Source organism: Arvicanthis niloticus, chromosome 5 (genome assembly GCF_011762505.2).
Source record: "Arvicanthis niloticus isolate mArvNil1 chromosome 5, mArvNil1.pat.X, whole genome shotgun sequence".
In the NCBI taxonomy this organism is placed as follows: Eukaryota; Metazoa; Chordata; class Mammalia; order Rodentia; family Muridae; genus Arvicanthis; species Arvicanthis niloticus.
In genome coordinates this window covers 12326263-12346822 of record NC_047662.1, presented here as the reverse complement: position 1 = coordinate 12346822, position 20560 = coordinate 12326263, and the positions used below count along the sequence as shown (strand labels likewise).

Sequence of the window (20560 nt, the reverse complement as noted above, 5' to 3'; positions counted from 1 at the left end):
AAAAGCAACTATCGTGGTAAAAGAAAAGCTGTGATTAAAAAAAATCATGATCAAAAGCAGCTTGGGAGGAAGATCTTGTTCAACTTATATTTACACATCACAGCCCATCATACAGAGAAGGCAGGGCAGGAACTCAAGGCAAGGCAGGAACCTGGAGGCAGGTTTCTGATAAAGATCATGGAGGATGGCTGCTTACGGCTTGCTTTTCATGGCTTGTCAGCCTGTTGTTTGTTTGTTTTTGGTTTTGATTTTATACCATTCAGGGCCACCTGTGCAGTGGTGATACCACCCTTAGGGAACTCAGTCTTCCCACATCAATCATTAATTAAGAAAATGTGCTATAATCTTGCCTGCAGGCGGAGATTATAGGGGCATTTATTCAGTTGAGCGTCTCTGCTCCAAAATGATCCTAGCTTGTGTCAAGTTGACATAAAACTTGTTAGTAAAATACAGTAGATCTATTTCCAGGTTTGGAGAAACCACTGTCCTGATCTCTGTAGTGGCTGGACTAGTTAGCACAGTTAGCAGCAATGTTGCTTGTATCCTTGACAACATTTGTTGTTATTTGTTTCCTTGGTGACCTCTGTCTTGACTGGGCTGAGATGGAATCTCAGTGTAGTCTTGATTTGCATTTCTTTGATGTCTGGTGAAATTGGCATTTTCGCTTTTTTTTTTTTTTTCATGCTTATTGCCCATTTTCGCTTCATCTCTGGCTAACCACCCATTCATTTCATTAGCCCATTTATTGATTGGGTGATTTATTGATTGGGTGGTAACACTCACACAACAATGTTCACTCATAATAGCTAAGCTATGAAACCAACTCTGTCCTGAACCACAAAAATAGATAACAAAATACAGCATCTATGCACAATAGATTTTTTTTTGGCCATAAAAAATGAAGTTGTCTTGTTTGTAGAGGTTTGGATGCAACTGGAGATGATCCCATAAACAAATTAGCCAGTCACAGAAAGACAGACTGCTCAAGTTCTCTCTCCTTTGTGGGTTCTAGACTTTATCGACACAAAATCATATATGTGGGGATATATGGAGAGCGATAACAGAAACAACAGAGTTATGGGAAGGGAGGATATGATGGGATGATGAGGGAGGACAGAAGGGAGGGTGTTGGCTAAGGGATTTTGGGGGAAGCATACGTAACATTCAATCAATATAACTTGGTGTGAAGTTTAAAATAATATTAAAATTTAAAAACAAATGTTGCTTTCTCTTAGTTATTGCATTATTGGGCATATATAGTGTTTTCTTTTCCTTTTAAAGATAAATTAATTTGAAATATTTATTTATTTATTTATTTATTTATTTATTTTCTCTATGTGGTGCACATGCACACACACACACACACACACACACACACACACACACACACACACACGTGTGCATGTTGGTACCCGTGGAAACCAGAAGAGGATGGGAGATCTCTAGAGCTGGAATTACAGGTGGTTGCGAGCTGTCCCATGTTGGCGCTGGGGTTTTCCGTGACAGCAGCAAGTGCTTCTAATTGCTGAGGCCACATGTGGTATTCTCACACCATCTTCTGTGACCATGTCTTGTCTTAAAGCTGACCTTGGCTATCTTACTCAACTTCACCATCTCCTGGCCTAGCATGGCTGCCAGTGTGCTCTGTACAGCCCAGGGGCATGGTGATCCTCATAGCCATGGCATCTACCAACTCATACCTATTCCTGCTGTTGCCTGAGTGTTGGCACCAAAGAGAAGAGAGAGCACCGTGATGGCAGACAGAACAAGCTCGAGAGGGGAGCTGTATGCTGACAAACTAGGAGAGTATCAGAAGCTACGGGAAGCTGTTGGTGATGGGCCAGGGGAAGAATTAGATGTTCTCCTTTATGCTAATGACTTTGTTGACTTTTCAAGGGCTAGGTTATGTTAGTATATATTAAAAGATGGTTTTTACTCTTCTTCTTTCTTTCTTCTCCTTCCTCCTTCCCCTGCTCTTTCTCTTTCCTATCCCATCCTTCTCCTCTTCCCCACCCTCCTTCTCTTCCCCACCCTCCTTTTCCTCCTCCTCCTCTTCTTCCTCGTCCTCCTCTTCCTCCTTCTTGTCCTAGGGCCTCATGCATACCAGATCCAATCTCTATCATTGAGCTCCATCCCCAGATTGAAGGTAATTTCTCTGTGAACTATGAACGTGTAGAAAATTAGAGTCCCCTGTAAGATACTTCTCTTCTTAGTTCATCTAAATTTAAAACCATGAAGGTGATAGGGGATGGACCCTTGAGAATGGTCTAAGGGAAGAGAGAAGGAAGAGTGTGAAGAGAAAGCAGGGTCATAGTCTTTGTAAGGAAGTTTGTTTCTTTGAACTTGACCCCCAAAAGGATTCTGTAAGTAAGGGGCACTAGCACCCCTCACCCTGGCATGGGCATGATGAGAATGCTAAGGTCAAGCTTCTTAAACTCACCAAGATCCCTGGCCTCTATGCCTAGTGCAGAAGCAATACACCCAGACCTGGAGGGACCAGTAGATCCAGATGATGAGTATCTCCATGGCAACCAACATAGTCTGATGACTCAGAGCTCCAACATGCTGTGGGGTCCAGACATTCCCAGTACCTTGGTGCTAGAAAAAAAAAGACCTTCAGGGTGGCAATGAGGGGTTTATCTGAGAACCAAGAGAGGTCGATTGCTTATCTACCTGATGACTTGTAATCACTGTTGAAATTAAATGGCTAGGAAGAAAATAGATTTAATATTGGTCCCCCACTCCAGCCTTTGCTGGCAAATCTTTTCTTCTATATCTAGAAAACAAAAGGTCTATGAGTTATCCACTGTTCAGTAAGCAGCCTGCTCATTGTGGATGTATTATTTATTGCTTGACAGGAAGCACTGTCAGTATTCTATTGTCTGTACCAAAAGAGGGTCAAGGGCATCTGTGTTCATTTGCATGTCCTCTCTTCTCGGCCAGGTATCTTAAACGATAGCAAGACAGACAACTGTGTGTCTACAGGGAGATTTCTGGAGAAGCTGCCCCTGAGAACTTCAGTTATAAAGATCATGGTCAAGCTGAAATGGTATAGAAGGCAGTTATAAGGAGCTGGCTCTCCCTCCTGCCCTGTCTTCTCACCGAGCCTAGTTTCTTTCTTTCTTTCTTTCTTTCTTTCTTTCTTTTTTTGTTTTTTTTTTTGTTTGTTTGTTTTTTTTTTTTTTTTTTTTTTTTTTTTTGTTTTTTGAGACAAGGTTTCTCTGTGTAGCCCTGGCTGTCCTGGAACTCACTCTGTAGAACAGGCTGGCCTCAAACTCAGAAATCTGCCTGCCTCTGCCTCCCAAGCGCTGGGATTAAAGGCGTGTGCCACCACTGCCCGGCCGAGCCTAGCTTCTTTAGTTACAAAGCTTGAACTTTTATGCCAACAAGACCCAATGAGATGCAGGTAGGTCACACCTGCTTTGCTGAAGACAAACACATAGCTTGTTTTTCCATAAGTTTAGTCCGTTACAGGGCAAATCAAATCAAGATGGCACCAAGAACATTCCGAGCCGAAGCAAGTGTCACCTAGCCTCACATGTGTGACCAAGTCATTGCAAAGTCAGGAAATGGGCATCAGGGTCTTTCTCAATTTATGAAGCTGTCACTAGGAAGAAAATCACACTGGTAATGGTGAGGGTCTCAGAAGTGAGCAAGTGTAGATGTCTCTCTCTCTCTCCCTCCCTTTGTCCCTTCGTCCCTTTGTCCCACCCCCGACCCCATGAGTGTTTTCATGGAGAAGAGCTGTGCAATATCAGACCTTAGCACACTTTCCCTGCCACAAATGCATCTCTACACTGGCAATCTCTAAAGCGCACACTTTCTAATTTAGCTGCAGCATCTCATGGAAATGTCGAGGCTTCCAAATAGGGGTCTCTCTGTGCTGCGCACTGCTGTGCATTTTTTAAAAATGCAATTGTTAGCGCATGTTGCCAAGAAGAAAAAGAAAAAGAAAAAAAAAAAGAAATCTATTCTGATGACACAAGCCCAGGATGCAATTAATCAGTCTCCAACTCAAGAAACTAGATTTTGAATGACTCTGCTTGTCCAACCTGTCCCTGGCTTCAAAAGAAAGATGGTTCTAAGAGGACGCCTTTCCCAGTGGTCTGCTATCTCATCGAGTGGGTGTGATTCGTGGTTCTCTGCTGAAGTCCTTAAGCTCTGTGGGGTGTGCCCTGGTTCTCGCCATAGTCATGATCTTACACAGGAGGCAGAATTAAAGACTACCCAGTGCCTTCAGTGGGAGGGGCCTCTTTGAATGTCTCAGGCCATTCCAGCCTTTGAGTTCACAGTATTTGCTACTGCGGCTTGATTTCACCTTTAGTTTATAAAGCCCCTATTTGCTTTTGCTCCGCTCTTTCCCTTTCTTCTTCTCCTTTTGAGACCAACACTTTGCACTTTTGCTCTGAAAAGGGAGCATAAAGGAGCCACTCCAATGACAGCCACACTTCTGATGGACTCAGGGGGGACATAAATGCCACCAGGGTGACATTTCTGTTTAAATATCATGAGGGGAGCATAGAGGGAAGAGGGATTTGGCTAGACTGGTCCTGGCCACTTTGTAAATGTCAGAGTCGGTACTGACCAGCATTTGGGGGCAGCTCGGAGCCCTTGCTCTCCATGCCTGCTTGTTTTCTCAGTTTCTTCTAGTAATGCCTGGAGAAAACAGTCACTGTGGTGGATGGTGCCCTCCCTTTTTGTGACTGTGTGGCTAGCTATCAAAATCCCATCTGGACATCCCTTGTTTGTCATTGGTAGGGGTGGAGGGAGATGAGGGTTTGTGGGGCTTGCCTTCCTCTTCTTCACCCTCACCTTCACCAATATGTGCATTCTCTGTTCAGTGGTTCTTCTCCCTGACCCCTCTCCCCAGAATAGGATGCCTGAGGAAGTCCGTTCTGCTTTTGAAATGGACCTTAATGGATTAATAACTTGGTCCTGTTGTTTTCTAAGAGAGACAGAACTCTAAACAGGTGTTAAAACAGAGCCTCCTTAGTGTTAGTGCAAAAGGACAGGGGCTGGGGACTTCTGAGGGTGGTGGCCCAATGAACTCACTTGCAACCTAAGGAAAGATGATTTTATTTGGCCTCCTAGTGTGGGGGTGGCAAGGAAAGCATGGTGGCAGGTCACATGGCATTCACAGGAAGCAGAGAGATATGGATGTTTGTGCTCAGCTCACTTTCTACTTTTTATTCCATCTGGGACATCAGCCTAGTGGATGTTGCCACCCACAGTGGGTCTCCCTATCTCCATTAACCCAATCTAGAAACTCTCTCACACAGATGCCCAGAGATTCGCTTCTATGGTGATTTTAAACCCCAGACACTTGACAGTCAAGATTAAACCATCACCCTGTTGATAACAGTTTGGTACAATTTTAATGTCTATCCACGTAGATGACAGGGAAATTGTTGGAGTGGTCATATCTCAAAGCAGCCGTAATGACAAATGCCTTTTTGACATGGGTCATTTTCAACTTGCAATGGATTTACCAGTGTGGGACTGCATTTGGGGCAAAGAGTATCTAGTTGGAACTGGACAAAGAAAGAACAGGGTAAATGGGACTCAGAGACCCTGGCCATTCCTCATCTCTGCCTTCTCCTTTTCTCCCCAGCCCTGCTCTTAAGGGAACTGGGACTTGCTGGTGCTGCTTCAAGGTTTCTAGAACACACGTATTCTCCAAGATTGCAAACCTGCATTACCTTCTTGGAGTTTTCCAACACTTCGGGACTAGAATTTATTGATCACTGTCTGTATCTGTCATTGTGCAAAGTTCTCCGAATAGACTATTGCTGTTCCTTGTCTTGTATTCTTCATTCTTGTGACAGGAAACAGGCATGGCTGAGGCACCTTCTGCATCAGCACTGGAGGCTGGAGCTTCAACAGCCCCTAGGCCAGCTCAGTGGCAATACAAAGCCTTCAGTAATCAGGCAGATGCCAGAGCTGAGAGCCTGCCGTCTTCCTCAAGAGTCATCACCTGGGACTCAAGATATCAATGGCTCCTGACTTTTCTCTCAAGGATACCTCAGATAAGGTCAGGGACAACACCTTATTATGTTCAGAAATGTGCTTGCTTTATAGGCACAAGGACCTGAGTTCTGGTCTGGATCCACATAAAAAAGCTGGAAGAGATGGATGCCATATGCCTGTTATCCCAGCACTGGGGAGGGGGAGACACGCAGATTCTGATTCATGCTATCTGGCAACCTCCAAGCTTTGGAGACATCCTGTCTCAGAAAACAAGGGAGAGGCTAGGATGATAGTTCAGTGTGCCAGGGTACAAGAATTGTTAAAATCCTCAGAACTCACATGAAAAGCTAGGTAATGAGTGTAACTCCAGCTGTCTCGGTTCACCCTCCTCCCTCCTTCTCCCCCACTCCTCTTCCTTCTTCTGCCTACTTCTCCTCTCCTTCTCCATCCCCTTGTCTTCTTTCTCTGTCTGTTTTCTCTCTCCCTTTCTCCACCTCCCCCCCCCCGTGTGTGTGTGTGTGGGTGTGCGTGTGCGCGTGTGCGCGTGTGCGTGTGTGTGTGTGTGTGTGTGTGCCTGGATGCATGTGGACAGAGGTCTCCCTGGGGCTTGTTGCCTATCAGCCTAGCTGCAGGTTTAATGAGAAACCCTGTCTCAAATCAATAAAGCAGAGTGAGATCAAGCAGGACAACTGAATCCTTCCTTGGCATCTGCAGTGTCCATAGGGGGTACACATCTTCATACACATATGCACACATAATGCAAATACATGCCATGCCACACATGTACACCACATATATACACACACAAACATAATGCATGCCTACAAAATCAGAAAATAAAAATTCCCAGGGCAAGATGAACAGCATTTGAATAACCCCCAAGGTTATCCTTAGGACCCCCACATGTTTGTTTGTGCACACACATGAGTGTGTGTACATGTACACACACACACACACACACACACACACACACACACACACACACACACACCTTTTTAGATAGACTATAGTCCTGCAGAGCATGGGTTTCTGACCATAACAAGTATTTATCACCTTATGTGGTAGATCAAAGAAAGGCCACCATAGCTTGTTCAGAATCTTCAGACACTTGGGTGCTGTAGTTTGGATTCTAAATGTCCCCCAAAAGATTAAGGGCTCTGGGTTACTAGGGTGGCACTATTGAAGGCTGTTGAGACCTTCATGAGGCAGGCTCTGGTGACGCTGTTTTAGATGACAGAGGGCTTGTCCTTGAAGACTGTGGATCCTGGGTTCTCTTTTTCATTTTGCTTCCTGGCCAGGAATTGAATGGTTTTTGCTATGCTCTTCACTCTTACCGTGACAAGCTGCCTTAGTCCAGTCTCAAAACCCCAGGATCCACAAACCACGAACTGGAACCTTCAACCCCATGAGTTAAAAGAAATCCTTTTTCTTTATAAATCAAAGTTTTCAGGTGTTTGTTATAGTAACAGAAAGCTGGCTAGCACATAAGACTTGATCCCAGAATCATGATCCCAAACACAGTCAGCTGGGGACAGAAACCCAGCCCTAGTTCTGAAATATGTGGTTAGGTTTCTGGTAAAGCTTGCTACACTTCTTTGTCTCTTCCTCTGTGTGGTTCCCAGGGACCAAGCACACAGTCTCCATTCTGCTTTGTTTTATGGTCAGGAGAAAGTGTAGAGCCAGCATTGACTTTACCCTGTTAGAAATCTTTGCTGGATGATGTTCCTTTTGGCAGCTGTCTGGCCTGGTATTTAAGTAGCATCGAGCTCCAAAGAGTTGCCCTTTAAAGAGAGATTAGAGTCACACATCCACCACAGATAAGCTGGAAGATAAACAAATGTTCTTTTCTACCCAAATGTTTCCAGCTTTTGCTCAATGATATTTCTCATGGTTGGAGCCCAAAATGCTATAGATCCAGGACCGAGAGAACTTAAGCTCGTGCTGGGAGCCAGGCACAAGTTCCAGATTTTCTATCACTTTGATTCCTGCACCAGCTTTTCAATTGCAAAAGGCTCATACTGAGTGAAGTAAAATAAAAAGATCAAAAAATTATATTAAAAATTTTTATATATTTTGAGCATGAAAAAATTATTCTCATTGGTTAATTTACTGAGAAGTTGGGAAGGCTATTAGCTTCGGGTGTGGCTGGTTCTGGGCATCAATCCTAAGACTTCCTCTTTTCTCCTCTCATTATCTTTCTGTATGGCTTTTCTTCTGCACTGGCTTCCCTCCTAATGGTAAGATGAACTCAGGCAGTAGACGGCTGAGGGTCTGCAAGTCAAGCTACACCCACAGATGAGAGAGTGTGCTTCTTTGCAAATTTGCACAGACACAGGGTAGAGTCTCAGTGGTCTGACTCAGATCCCATGCTCATCTCTGACCCAATCATGGTAGCTACAGAACTACTATAATTTGTCAGGCCTGGGTCACGTGACTCTTTCTGGCTCTAATTGGCAAGGTCTATCTGGCCAATGAGACAGGAGGTTCTCTATAGTCATACTCTAACTAATGTTCTATGAGCAGAGAGCGGAACTTGGGAGGCAAAACAGATGATCATTGTATTAGCTTTCTGCCACTGTGACAAAAATACTTGAAGGAAATCAACTTAAAGACTAAAAAGGTTATTTTGGTTCATCACTACAGTTACTTTGAAGCCCATGGTAAGGCCAAATTGGTGGAAATTGCATTGGTGGAAATGCAAAGTGGAGGAAAACTATTCACATGGTACCCAGGAAGCAAAGACAGAAAAAGAGGAGGATGTAGGGATATGACCTTCAGGAACACATCTACAGTGACATGGTCCACCCATGTACATAGGCTTCACTTCTTGTTGGGAGCCGACTTTAGTAGAAAGTGGCTAGATCAACTTTGCAGCCATCTGGAACTATATACCCTGATGAAAGACTTGGTTTTCAAAAGCCTACAACAGCTGAGCACACTCTGATAAATATATTGTTTATCCCACATAGATTGTTTTGCTGTTTAGTGACCTCAGCTGTATGGTGCACGTGGTAAAGTGTTTTTACCTGTGTTCTCCTGCTTGTGTTTATAAATACCCCAGATTTCCTTTCAATAAACGAGATGGGATGAGAATTAAGACCTGACTACACACCCTGTCTTGTCTCCATTCTTCTCGTTGCTTGCCCCTCCAGCCCCACTCTCTCTCTTGACCAGAGCACTTAGCCCCAAAGCCTTGAGGCAGAGTGCGGGCCTCAACAACTTCTGAATGTTTTCGTTACCTCTCGGCAGCCTATTACCTCCAAACCAGAGCCCTCATGATCACCTGTCTGGGCCCCACCTCTAAACACCTTTGCACTGAGGAGCAAGCCTTCAACACATGAGCTTTAGGGCTAAACTTTGGAAGCAAACTACAGTAGCCATTAGAACTCAATCCCTCTGTCTGTCTCTGTCAGTCTCTCTTTGCCTATCTCTCTGTCTGTGTCTCTGTCTCTGTCACCTCTCTCTCTCTCTCTCTCTCTCTCTCTCTCTCTCTCTCTCTCTCTCTCTCTGTGTGTGTGTGTGTGTGTGTGTGTATTTTCATGCTTTTGCAAGGGCATGTGTATGGGCATGTTCGTGGAGGCCAGAGGTCAACTCGGGAGTTATTTCTTAGATGCTGCCCACCTTGGTATCTTTTTGAGATGAAGTCTAGAACTCATCCCTGGCTGTCAGCATGAGTTTAAGCCAATTAGGCAAGACTAACAGGTCAACGAGCCCCAGGGACCTGCCCGTCTCCATCTCTCCATTCTGATTACAAGTGCATCCTATCATACCAGGCTTATTTTAAAATGTGGGCGGCGAGGGACTGAAACTCAAGTCTTGTGTTTTCAAGGCAAGTGTTCTATGGACGGAACCACCTGCCTGGCTCACAGGTTTCTTACTTTGGAGAGAATGCAGGCAACTAAGGAAACAGATTTTCTGAGCGTGCTTTTCTCAGCCAGCCAAAGCCCTGCGCAGAGGTACTTCAGATGTAGGATACAATTATGCCTTAAAAAGCAAACCAGGGGGATGGGCTGTTACACATTGGAGTCAGCAAAAGCCTTGTAAGGAGAGAAGGCTGAGAATTAAAAAGGAACTACTAAGAAAACCCATGAAGATGGGGTCTCTAGGCACAGGCACTAATGTATGAATGAGCCTGGTACAGTGTTGGGTACCAGCATGGACAATTATGCTGCTTCAGGGTTTGTTGAGTGTGTGTGGGGCTGTGCCTTATCCCTGCATATAGCTGGAGTGAAAGCCAGTTTCATGTGTGCTTCCAGCACAGACCACTCATGATCCCGGACCATGCTCACACAACCGTGCAAATCACAGACACTTGCTGAGTGGCTCTGTATTGTTTAGTTTCCTTCTAACTGTAACAAAATATCTGATAGAAGTAACTTCAGGAAGCAAGTTTGTTTCTGGCTCAGGGTTTAAGGGCATACTCCATTATGGTGGGAAAGGCTCCTTGGCAAGGAGGGACACGTTGTATCCACAGCAATGAGGCATCGGGCCATGTTGTATCCACAGTCGGGAGGCAGAGAGAAGTGATGCTGATGCTCACCTCCGTTTGTCTCTTTTCATTCAGGCCTAGACCCTGACCCACCCAATAGAGCTGCTTACATTTAGAGTGGCTAACCTTAGCTAACCTAATCTAGAAATTCTCTTATAGGTGTCACCAGAGGCTTGTCTCCTAGGTGACGCTAAATCTTGTCAAGGTGATGATCACTACTGATCACCACAACCTCATACTGGGATCAGTGGGAAGGGTTAGACTGGAGTCCATTCAACTACCATTCAGCTGAGGAACACTGGGTAGATTGTGTAAACATGGAGGACTATTGCTCCCACAAAGTACCTTAGGGGCTAATGAAATGTCCATTTTCCTAGTTTTATTAACAATGGAGAGAAATATAGCCTAAGGTCAGGTATGTTTGGAGGTGAATTTGTCTTCCTGATAATTTGTTCATTCTGGAAAACTGGACACATGAGGACAAATGGAGAAACAGTTCTTACATGAACGGAAAAGGACAACCAGAAGGTAAAGATCAGCATAGGGTTAGGGTGCAGCTCAGCCAGTGGACTGCTTGCGTCAGATGCAGAAAGCCCCAAGATACATCTCCAGAACCACATACACTGGGTGTGGTGGCATGCACCTGTAATCGCAGCACTCAGGACTTAGGGGCAGGAGAATTGGAAATTCAAGGATATCCTTGGCCACTTGGGAATTTGAGGCTAGACTGGGCTATATGAGATTCTATCTAAAGAGAAGAAATCAATCAATCAATCAATAAACTGATCAATCAATCAGCGGAATCGTAGTGCACTGGTTTATGAATGGTGGTATCAGTTAAACACAGATTACCATTTCTATAGTTTCCCATGGAGCTGTGGACGTCACTAAATCAATTGTATATGTCACATGACCCAGTCTATTGACACAAACCAATGACCTTCATGGATCAACAATCCTGTCTACTGGGTTACCTAGCTTTTTATGCTTTATAAATGAAGTGTCCTAGGACATAAATCTGCTTATCAAGAACAGGTAGGTAGAAGGAGGAAACCATTACCACTCCACTCTCTTACGCTCTCCTGAGTCCTCTCTTGGTTGTTCACCGCTCTGCTGTGATGCCCTGCAGGGATTATTAATATAGACAGGGCCCCTGCATGTTCACACTCCTATTCTTGTATGTGTACAGATGCATAGCTCAGCCGTCTCTGAGTCCTAAAAATATCAAACATCTCTGACTTCAAACGGTTAAATACGGAGCATCTTCAAGTGAGGAAATTAATGAGACCGAACCTCAGAAACATTTTTTTAGAAATTGAAGACGCCCCTAAGAATGGTCTTCTAATTGAAGCAACCTGGTACATTAATGCTGAAAACTCATTTACAATTCGGCTATTAAATGACAAACCATTACCACCATCTTTATTGCTGCCTATCCCTCTAACAAATTTATTATGTAATTGCCCTACATAACAGCATCATTTCAGGATGTAAAGTTGAAATAAAGTTCCTGCTTTTAAATGCTTACGAAGTCCAGTCCGAAGCAAGCACCAGGTTTTTCTCTCTAAGGCTTCACAAATAGGCCGAGAACCCCTGAGTTCATGGATTTGATCCTCCTTGGTCCTTTGTTAGGTTTCATGAAGAGGGAAACACCAGACCTAAAGGCTTCCTGTTCTTCAGCCTGGCAGCTCGTTACGTGCACATACTTGTGTGCACAGAGCACACTTAGTGGGTTTCGTGATTGGAGAATAAGAGAGTGGCCACTGTTCCCAGACACCCTGTGAGTCTGGGCCAGGTTTCCACAGAAGCAGATCAACAAAAGGAAAGGGGTTTAGTGGGTAGCTGGAACAATTCCTCCCTGATGCTCTTTTGACTGAGACTCAGACAAACATCCCTGGGAAAGGCAGGAAGAGATGAGCTGTCTGGTACAAGGGTCTATGACCATAAGGTAGAACCTAGAGAAGAAGCCAGTGCATATGATATCCTGTTCTCCAAAGAAGGAGCAATTGGACATCTTTCCAAGGGAAAAAGGACAGAGGAGTGGATGTGGAAACATCTCCAAGGAGCCAGTTTTCTTGAGATGCTGTAGATAATGAGTTGAGGATCTAATGGGGGGGAGAGAGAATGGAAGGGGAAAGGGGAGGTGGAGGGAGAACATGTGGAGGCCATAGATAGATGCAGTATGTCTTTCTTAATCACTCTACACCTTATTTTTCTAGACAAGGTCCCTCACTGATTAGGGTACACAAGCTTGTCCGAGATTTCCCAGGGATCTCCCTGTCTCTGCTGGGATTATAGGTGTGCACTGCTATGCGTGGCTTTTTACATGATCTGAGTGCTAGGAATCCCAAACTCAGGTCCTCATGCTTGCATGGCTAGCATTTAACTGAAAGCCGTTACCCCAGACCCTGGAGACATTTTTAATTGTCATACTTAGCGGCGTGGAAAGCCCCATCCTTGGTAGAGCCCAAGGATGTTCCAAAATATGGCACGCTATAAAGGGCAGCTCCCCCAAAGGATGATCCAGTCCCAGAAGTCAACCCTGCTGAGGATGAGAAAATCCCACTTTCAACCAACCGCCAGACAGAAGTCTGCACATTGTCCCTCTAAGTCAGCATGTAGCTCGGGAGGCATCCTAGAAAAAGCATCTTCCTCTCATTCCTGAATACGTGATGCTAATCTCTGGAGGATCCTAAGGAGAGGCATACCCACAGACCCTACAGTAGCCACACTAAACCTCGTTAAGTTCCCTGCCTCTACTCTAGCACTCCAGAAGAAACTGCACCCTGAAAAATTCTTCCCTGGCCTCCCCCAGCAGCCTGATTTATGCAGAGCAGGAGAGAGCTTTGCTTCAGTCTTTACAATTCTAATGTTTAGAGTAATGCATTTATTTATGCCAAATGCAGCGTTTCAGCCTGAACACTATGAGTCCTTCCTCAGAAGCCCGGGGCGCAATCAGCCACCTCCAGTCCGGCTTTGCATGTGTTGTCTGCGAAGGCTGCCAGCGTCTAATCCCCACCTTCTTGAGACCTGAATGTGCGGACTGTTTACTATGTATTTTAGCTATTTGATGCACATATAATGACATTATTACATGTATTCCATGTAACGTAGAAATCAGTCCCCTAACCCGACATGTTCCAGAAGCCTCTACCAGCTTTGAACATTGACACTTCCCCCTTTGGAATATATTATCAGTCTGATGTATTCAGGGTGTAGATTTCTTGCCAAAATAATTCTGCCCTGTGAATGATAAATGTGTTTATTTCTTCAGCTTCCGGGATCGTATACAGTGTGGATTATGTCTTGGAAGTGAACACAGGCCCTTCTTTGTTTTTTTTCTGACATGTTTAGAATTGATTCCTTAGATTCTTTCCCCAAACTCTCTTTTTCGAGTTCCAACTCCCTGAAGTGATCGGAACAACTGGCACTGTAAGGCTGTTCTTGGCTCTGGTCTGTGCCTCTCATAGTTAAGCCCACAAGAGCTTAATGAACTGCCCTGTCTCTCCTGGGTAAAGGTCATCATAGCTTAAATAGAGAGCGACCTCATCTTTCAAAATTGGCTTGACAAATGGAAAAATCTAGAGTCCCAGATGTCTGCTATTTTTGGCCTCTACCGGAGTGAGTGGGAATGTCACATGAAACACAGAAACTGGGACTTCGCCCTACCAAAACCTCTGAAGCATATAGGCACATTTGGTGAAAAACATTAACAGTTAAGACATAATGTCATGGGCCAGGATGCAGGATTGAAGAAGACTACCCAAGACTGTTAATAGTTCTGTGTGACAAAAGTCCTCCACAGATCTTGACCCATCCATGTTCACTGATATCACCATTTATCTCGGCAGCCAATGTTTCCTAACGTCATAATGACACCAACTTGTCTTGACCATGGGGATCTCTTGGTTCACTTAAGTAACATCTACATTTAAAAAGCCTTCATTGGGCCAAGGAGCAAATGAATCTGCTCATCCATCTCCAAATTTCCCTTGAGCCCTTACTTTCCCCTCTGTAAATACCCTAGTCCATTTTGAGCTCTGCTGTGTCCCCCTTTGATGCGCTTGAACCAGCCTATTCTCCAGCCAGTCCACCCCATCACCCACCGGGCCACCATCTATAGTAGCTGACCATCTATATAGCAACTGTCTCCATCTCTGGCACCAGCAAAATCGATTTCCATACAAGAAACCAGAATGGTTTTTCAAATATGTAACTCAGTCCGTAGTATTCCCCACTGAACGGCTTTCCGCTGCTTTCAGAATTGAGGAAGGCCAGTCTGCTGAGCAGTTTGATTTAACAGACAATATTATGTAAGTAAGTAACTTTTAAAGTCTTTTAGCATCAGCGTGTCCCAGGCATATCTGAGAGATACTTATTATAGCAAAGGGATATCCATTGTTTAAGCCAACATTCAAAAATAACTAGACATCATTATATGCTCTTTCTCTGGCCACCTCCTTGAAAGGCTCCATGGCTCCATTTCACTCGTCCTCAGTCTGACACTCTTGTCCTGAAGACACTGGCCTCCAGCATCCTATGCTTTCTCTAGCTCCCAAGTCTTCTGGAGGAGGAAAAAAAGTTCAAAATGAAATGTGATGGACAGCCTAAGCCACAGTATAGGACCTGGAGTGCTGTTGGCTTTTCATAAACAGTAGCTGAATTCACTTATGATGAAGGGGCCTCTAGAGTATCTTGTTGGGATGCTGTATCTCGGAGGGTATTCAAACCCTCCACACTGCAGTTATCTCCCTGCTAGCATGACATTCTTCACCTTTCCCATTGCCCTGTAACCTAATCCTTGTAACCCTCCTCCAAGATGTTCACTGGTTCCATTACCCTGTAATCTATTTCTTGTAACCCTCCTCCCAGATGTTCATTGGTTCCATTACCCTGTAATCTATTTCTTGTAACCCTCCTCCCAGATGTCCATTGGTCCCAGTAAGCCCTCCACTGTTTTCTGCTTTTTTTTTTTTTTTTTTTTTTTGAGGAGCAGGGTGGGCAGCTAGAGAGCCCAGACAGGATTTTTCTATTCTCTCACTTGTATCCAGGGTGGGATCCATTTCTGCCTGATCAGGTTCTGTTCCTTAAGTATCTCCAGGCTGGATGCACACCAGATGTTGTTGTTGCCATGGTAACTATTATAAGCTGAGATGTTCTCAAACTATGAAGAGAGATGAGCTGAGGTCCAAAGAGCAGATGTAATTACTCTTACATTGGGCTTTAAGGGCACTGCATAAATGCCAGATAATGCATGCCTGGATACTTGGGTCCTGTAAACACTCTATCCATGGCAGCCATCCACAATATGGGGACCTATTGGCTCGAGGAGCAAGTTTTATTAAAACTGGGCGAGTCACTGAATTCCTCTTAGAATGTGACCCCCGTTATGATCCATCTTGTAGGACATCTAATTTTTTTTTAAAAATTTGGACATGGTTTTATTAAAGTCCTTAAGCACATCTGTAGTTTATTATTCTATTTTTAGCCTTGCTGTGAAGTTCTCATCCTTTTGATGAGAGATGAAGAATGAGGGACGAGTTTAGCAACTTAGGGGGAGCTAGTCAGCTATAGTGGAGGTGACTCTGTCACTGAATGACACGAGAAGTATATATGCTTTTGTAGCCCTGAGGCCACCATGCTGTGAGGAAGCCCAGAGCCACCCAGAGAGACCATGCATCAATATTCTGGTTGAGTAGGGTCTTGTTCACAGCCAGCATTTATCATCAGACATAGAACACATCTATATGGTTCCAACCCCCCAGACATCAAGTCACCAGCCATGAATCTCCCCAAAATGTTAAATTCTCATGGCTGACAAGTTGTTTCCATCAGGCCATATCTCAGTTCCTGGCCAGCAGCACATGAAAGCACAATAAAGTAGGTTCTTTGGGGTCCTTCAGACATGGCTCATTTGGTAATGGGCTTACTGTTTAAACATGAGGATCTGAGTTCATATTCCAAACCTATGTGGAAAACAGTGGTCCATGTCTGTAACCCCAGGGCTGAGGGGATGAAGAGGCCTCCTGTCTCCTTTGAACTCATTGGTTAATTAGCCTACCCAATCAGTGAACTCCAGGGAAAGCCTAACTCGTAAAACATTGAGAGAGGGACTGGGGAAGATACCTGATGTTGACCTCTGACCTCCACACACATGAACATGTATCCAAATGGGCACAAACACACAAACATACATCACACACATGCACACAAATAAAGAGAATATTCAAAGAGAGATCCTTTAAAGCCAGAGTGTATTGTAGTGATTTGTCATGCATCAGCAGTGACAGGAGAGATTAGCTGGTTCTCACTGGCTGTCTCAAAATGTCCTAAACAAGACCCACAACTGTTTCTTCTGGACCGATCTTTGTGTCTTTTCTATTTTTTTTTTTGAAACATTGTTTATCAGGACCATTCAATTTAGAAACAAGGAAGACATTCTTGATACCACATTTTCTCATCTCTGTAATTTGACCCAATCCCTCAGTGTGGAGATTTTCCCTCTCACACAGAATGCTTTTTGGCTTGTCTGTTCTTGGAAGTGTCCTACAGTAGAGGTTGCGGTGAGGGAGGGAAGAAAGCACACTTTCTGAGGAAGGTGGACTTGGTCCAGTGGTTTAGCCCCTCCAAGCCTTGTTCCACACATCTGTGAGATTACTGACAGTGTGGTGATAATGGCAGTTGATCTTCCCTGTGTACAGACACTCCTTGGTAAGTGCCTATCTTTGTGGCTGGCAGCCAAGGAGTCTTGGTGACAAGCTTTCTGGGATTCTTGGTAATTGTTTATCATGAACATCTGGTGGAAATATGGAAGGAGTTGATCTCGAAAGTACTCTGGCCATCAAGGGGCTATCTAGTAAGAGTTGGGTTTGCTTTTGGAGACGCTAGCTAGTCTAGAGTAACACCTCTCTTCTGTACCCTAACTCCACTCAGGGTACAGTTTTAAACATCTTCTCAACATCATCATATTCACTTGGCCAAAAGTCACACTTAGATATTGTGTCTTTCCAAGGGAGCTCCAAAAAGTATGAAGCCTACACAATGACTCTACTTGTCACACATGTGTTTTGGGGCCTATAGCACCTTTACACTGACAGAAAGCTATGAGCCTTGAATTAACTTGTCACCTAGCAAGAGGAAATGAGGCATATGTGCTGGCTCACAAGAGCTATCTCAGGCACATCTGTAGCTCATTGTGTCTAATGCAGAACCCATGATTATCTCTCCTGGTCCAACCTATGACCTGCATGAACATCCTTGTGCTCTGCTGAGATAATAGTTCCAATGCCACTCAAGCCAAAACCCTGCAGCTTCAGGAAAAGTAGCTGCCTCAAGGACCTTTACAGCAATGCAGACGATAGGGGGTTAGGCAGCCCCTGTGATGCCCCAAGCTGAGTGAGATCTTGGCATTGGGTCCATCGGAAGGGAGTCTTGGGAACATCTTGCTGTTAGTGTAACACTGAACCTCTTGAACTTTTATAGGACCCCAGATGAAGAGCGGGAGTGGGGGATGTAACAGTTGACTGACTTCCATCGGAGTTCCGCTCATCGCCCTGAGGCTTTCAATTAAGGAAGGAAATATGGTTTCAATCTGGGGCTGAAAGGATGGGCCCTCCCTCCTACCAACTGCCTGTGCTTGGCAGTGCCCATTTCAGCCAAAATCTTCTGTGCTCTCCGTCCTCTTAAAAAGGATTCCGCATTATTGGCTTGATCCCGCCCCCCCAGCAGACACCCCAACTAGACATTTCACATTTGGTTCCTGCAACACAGCCTCTGAGGCCTTGCAGCCATGGCGGTTGTGACTTTTGTTGCCATGGAAACTAATGTTTATGTTTGTATCTATGTGGACTGTTTCTATCAGATTTTACTCTGCACAGCAGCTGTCGTAAGTCATTCCACCAAGATGGACGGCGGTGATAGGAAACAAAGCCCTCCTTCTCCTTCGAGGGGAATTTCATAGGGAGGCCTGGAGTCTGAGGACGTTCAAAAGGAAAACAAAGAGGGTTTGGAGAGTGATTTTATGCAGAGGTGGGATCTGGGATGATGCGTGCTTAAAGCAGGGACTCTACCCACAATTAAACCCATGCTCTGCAAACTGTCAGGGGCATCATCTTCTGTGGGGAAATCTGAATGCACAGGACGTGTTTAACTGCCAATCTGTTCTGTGCAACCAAAGGCTAGAGCAGCTAAGCAGGGGAAAGGTATGCTCACTTATGTAGACACAGCACAGTGGAGTAGCCAGTAACTCTCACTGATGTTCTCCACGGGGCTTTGCCTAATATTGTCCCAGTTGCTTCTAGAACTATGCAAACAGTCTTTGAAAAACAAGGCCACTGCTGAACCACTCTTCAGCCTGATAGGCAGCCGGCATATTCTCCTCACTACTCACTACTGCTTCAGTCCAGATCAGCAGTGTTTAAATATACATACGTAGGTGTATTTCTTTGCTTATTTCGTCTCCACATGCGCATTTGACAGCGAGGATGACAAGATGCGGTGAAGTGTACAGCACCCTCACAAGGCATCTCATTCAGCCAACACAATTCCGTACAGGTGAATGGGCTCATGGTCCCCATGTCTGCATTTGTGAAGACAGATACCAAGGCCCAGACCATAAGTTATCCAAAGTCACATGGGATTGAGCAGCAACTCTAAGACTTGGGGTACCAGGATCTGTATCCCAATGACCTCCTCACTGTTCCTCTCTGGGGTTCATGGGCCAGTGAAAGAAAGAAGGGCATGGAAATGATCACAGCTCATAATGAACGGTAACAGCATTTCCCACCACATGTGCTGCCATGGCAACAGAGAAAGGATGTGACTAGGCCAACCTGGAAAAGAGGGACTAGGCTTCATGGAAAGGCAGGCTCTAAGGGTTGGGTCTTGGGGGACCAAGAGATCCCAAGTAAAAAACAAACAGAAGGGCCTCTCAAGCAAAGCAAGAAACCCAAAGTCACTTTAGGGGCACATATTCCCCAACAGGAATATCGCTACTGTGGCTTGCCCTCCATAGGTCCTCTGATTCACACAGAGTGCCTAGCAGGGCTTTATACTTGGGGACATAGAATGTACACAATATAGACATTTTCAGGGCACAGGCTCTGGAATTTTGTTCCTCTGCATCCTTAGACCACACCACTTTGTCGATGTGACAGGGTCTGGAGTTTCTGATGACAGATATAATCAGGACTTGAGTTTGGGAAGTTCAGAGACTTTGTCCTAGGCTTCAGCCTCGAACTTGTACAATCTGGGTACTTAGCATTCATTGACCGTGCCTTCAACCCCTGGCTCCAACTCACCACGTGTAATGGTTAATCTCCATCTCTAATTCAATAGGACTTATAATTACCATGGTAACACACCTCTGAGTGTGTCTGTGAGTGTGCATCCAAAAGGTATAACTAAGGAAGGAAGCCACATCATATTCTCTCCCACCCATCATTTTCTTAAGTTGCATCTTAGAAGACATTTGACTGCAGCACCAAGAAAAGTACCAACATGCCGTTGTCCCCCAGGATGGTGCAGATGCCATGATAGAATCAGATCACAGCAGGGGAAGGCCTTTTGGAAGTATGATGCTCCATGCTAAGGATGCATAGGCCCCATCGTAAGATGACAGTCAGATTTGTCAACTCTGACGTGCTCTCAGCTTGCTCTAGGATTTCTCATCCATGAAATGGGAATCTCTGTGATCTTCCCATGGGGGTGAGGAGGGTTGGTCCTGAGTACAAGACCCCGGTCGTCATCAGAATCCAGCAAGCCACTAAGCTGGTGGATTCAGTATCTCTGTTGTCTGTTTACATGGTCCATCAATGAGGCATCTCAACTACTATAAGTTATCTCTCTAGCAGAGCCAAACACTCTATCTTAGTTACCTTGCTGTTGCTGTGAAAACATCATCAAAAGCCACTTAGAGGACAAGGAGGTTTATTCTGGTTTATGGATCCAGAGGAACAGCGTCCATCATGGCAGGAAGGCATGGCAACAGGCAGGGAAAGGAGGAAGCCTGATGGTCACATTTTCATCCATGTACGAGAAGTAGAGAAGAGAAGAGGAAGAAGTGGGCTATAAACCTCAAAGCCCACCAACAGTGTGAATCTGCCT

General features: G+C 44.8%; 1 protein-coding gene across 3 annotated transcripts in view; it reads right to left on the bottom strand.

Annotated features, from left to right (window-relative positions):
- The window catches only part of Kazn (kazrin, periplakin interacting protein), a 977884-nt gene that overhangs the window by 448904 nt on the left and 508420 nt on the right, over positions 1 to 20560 (bottom strand). The window lies entirely within an intron of this gene.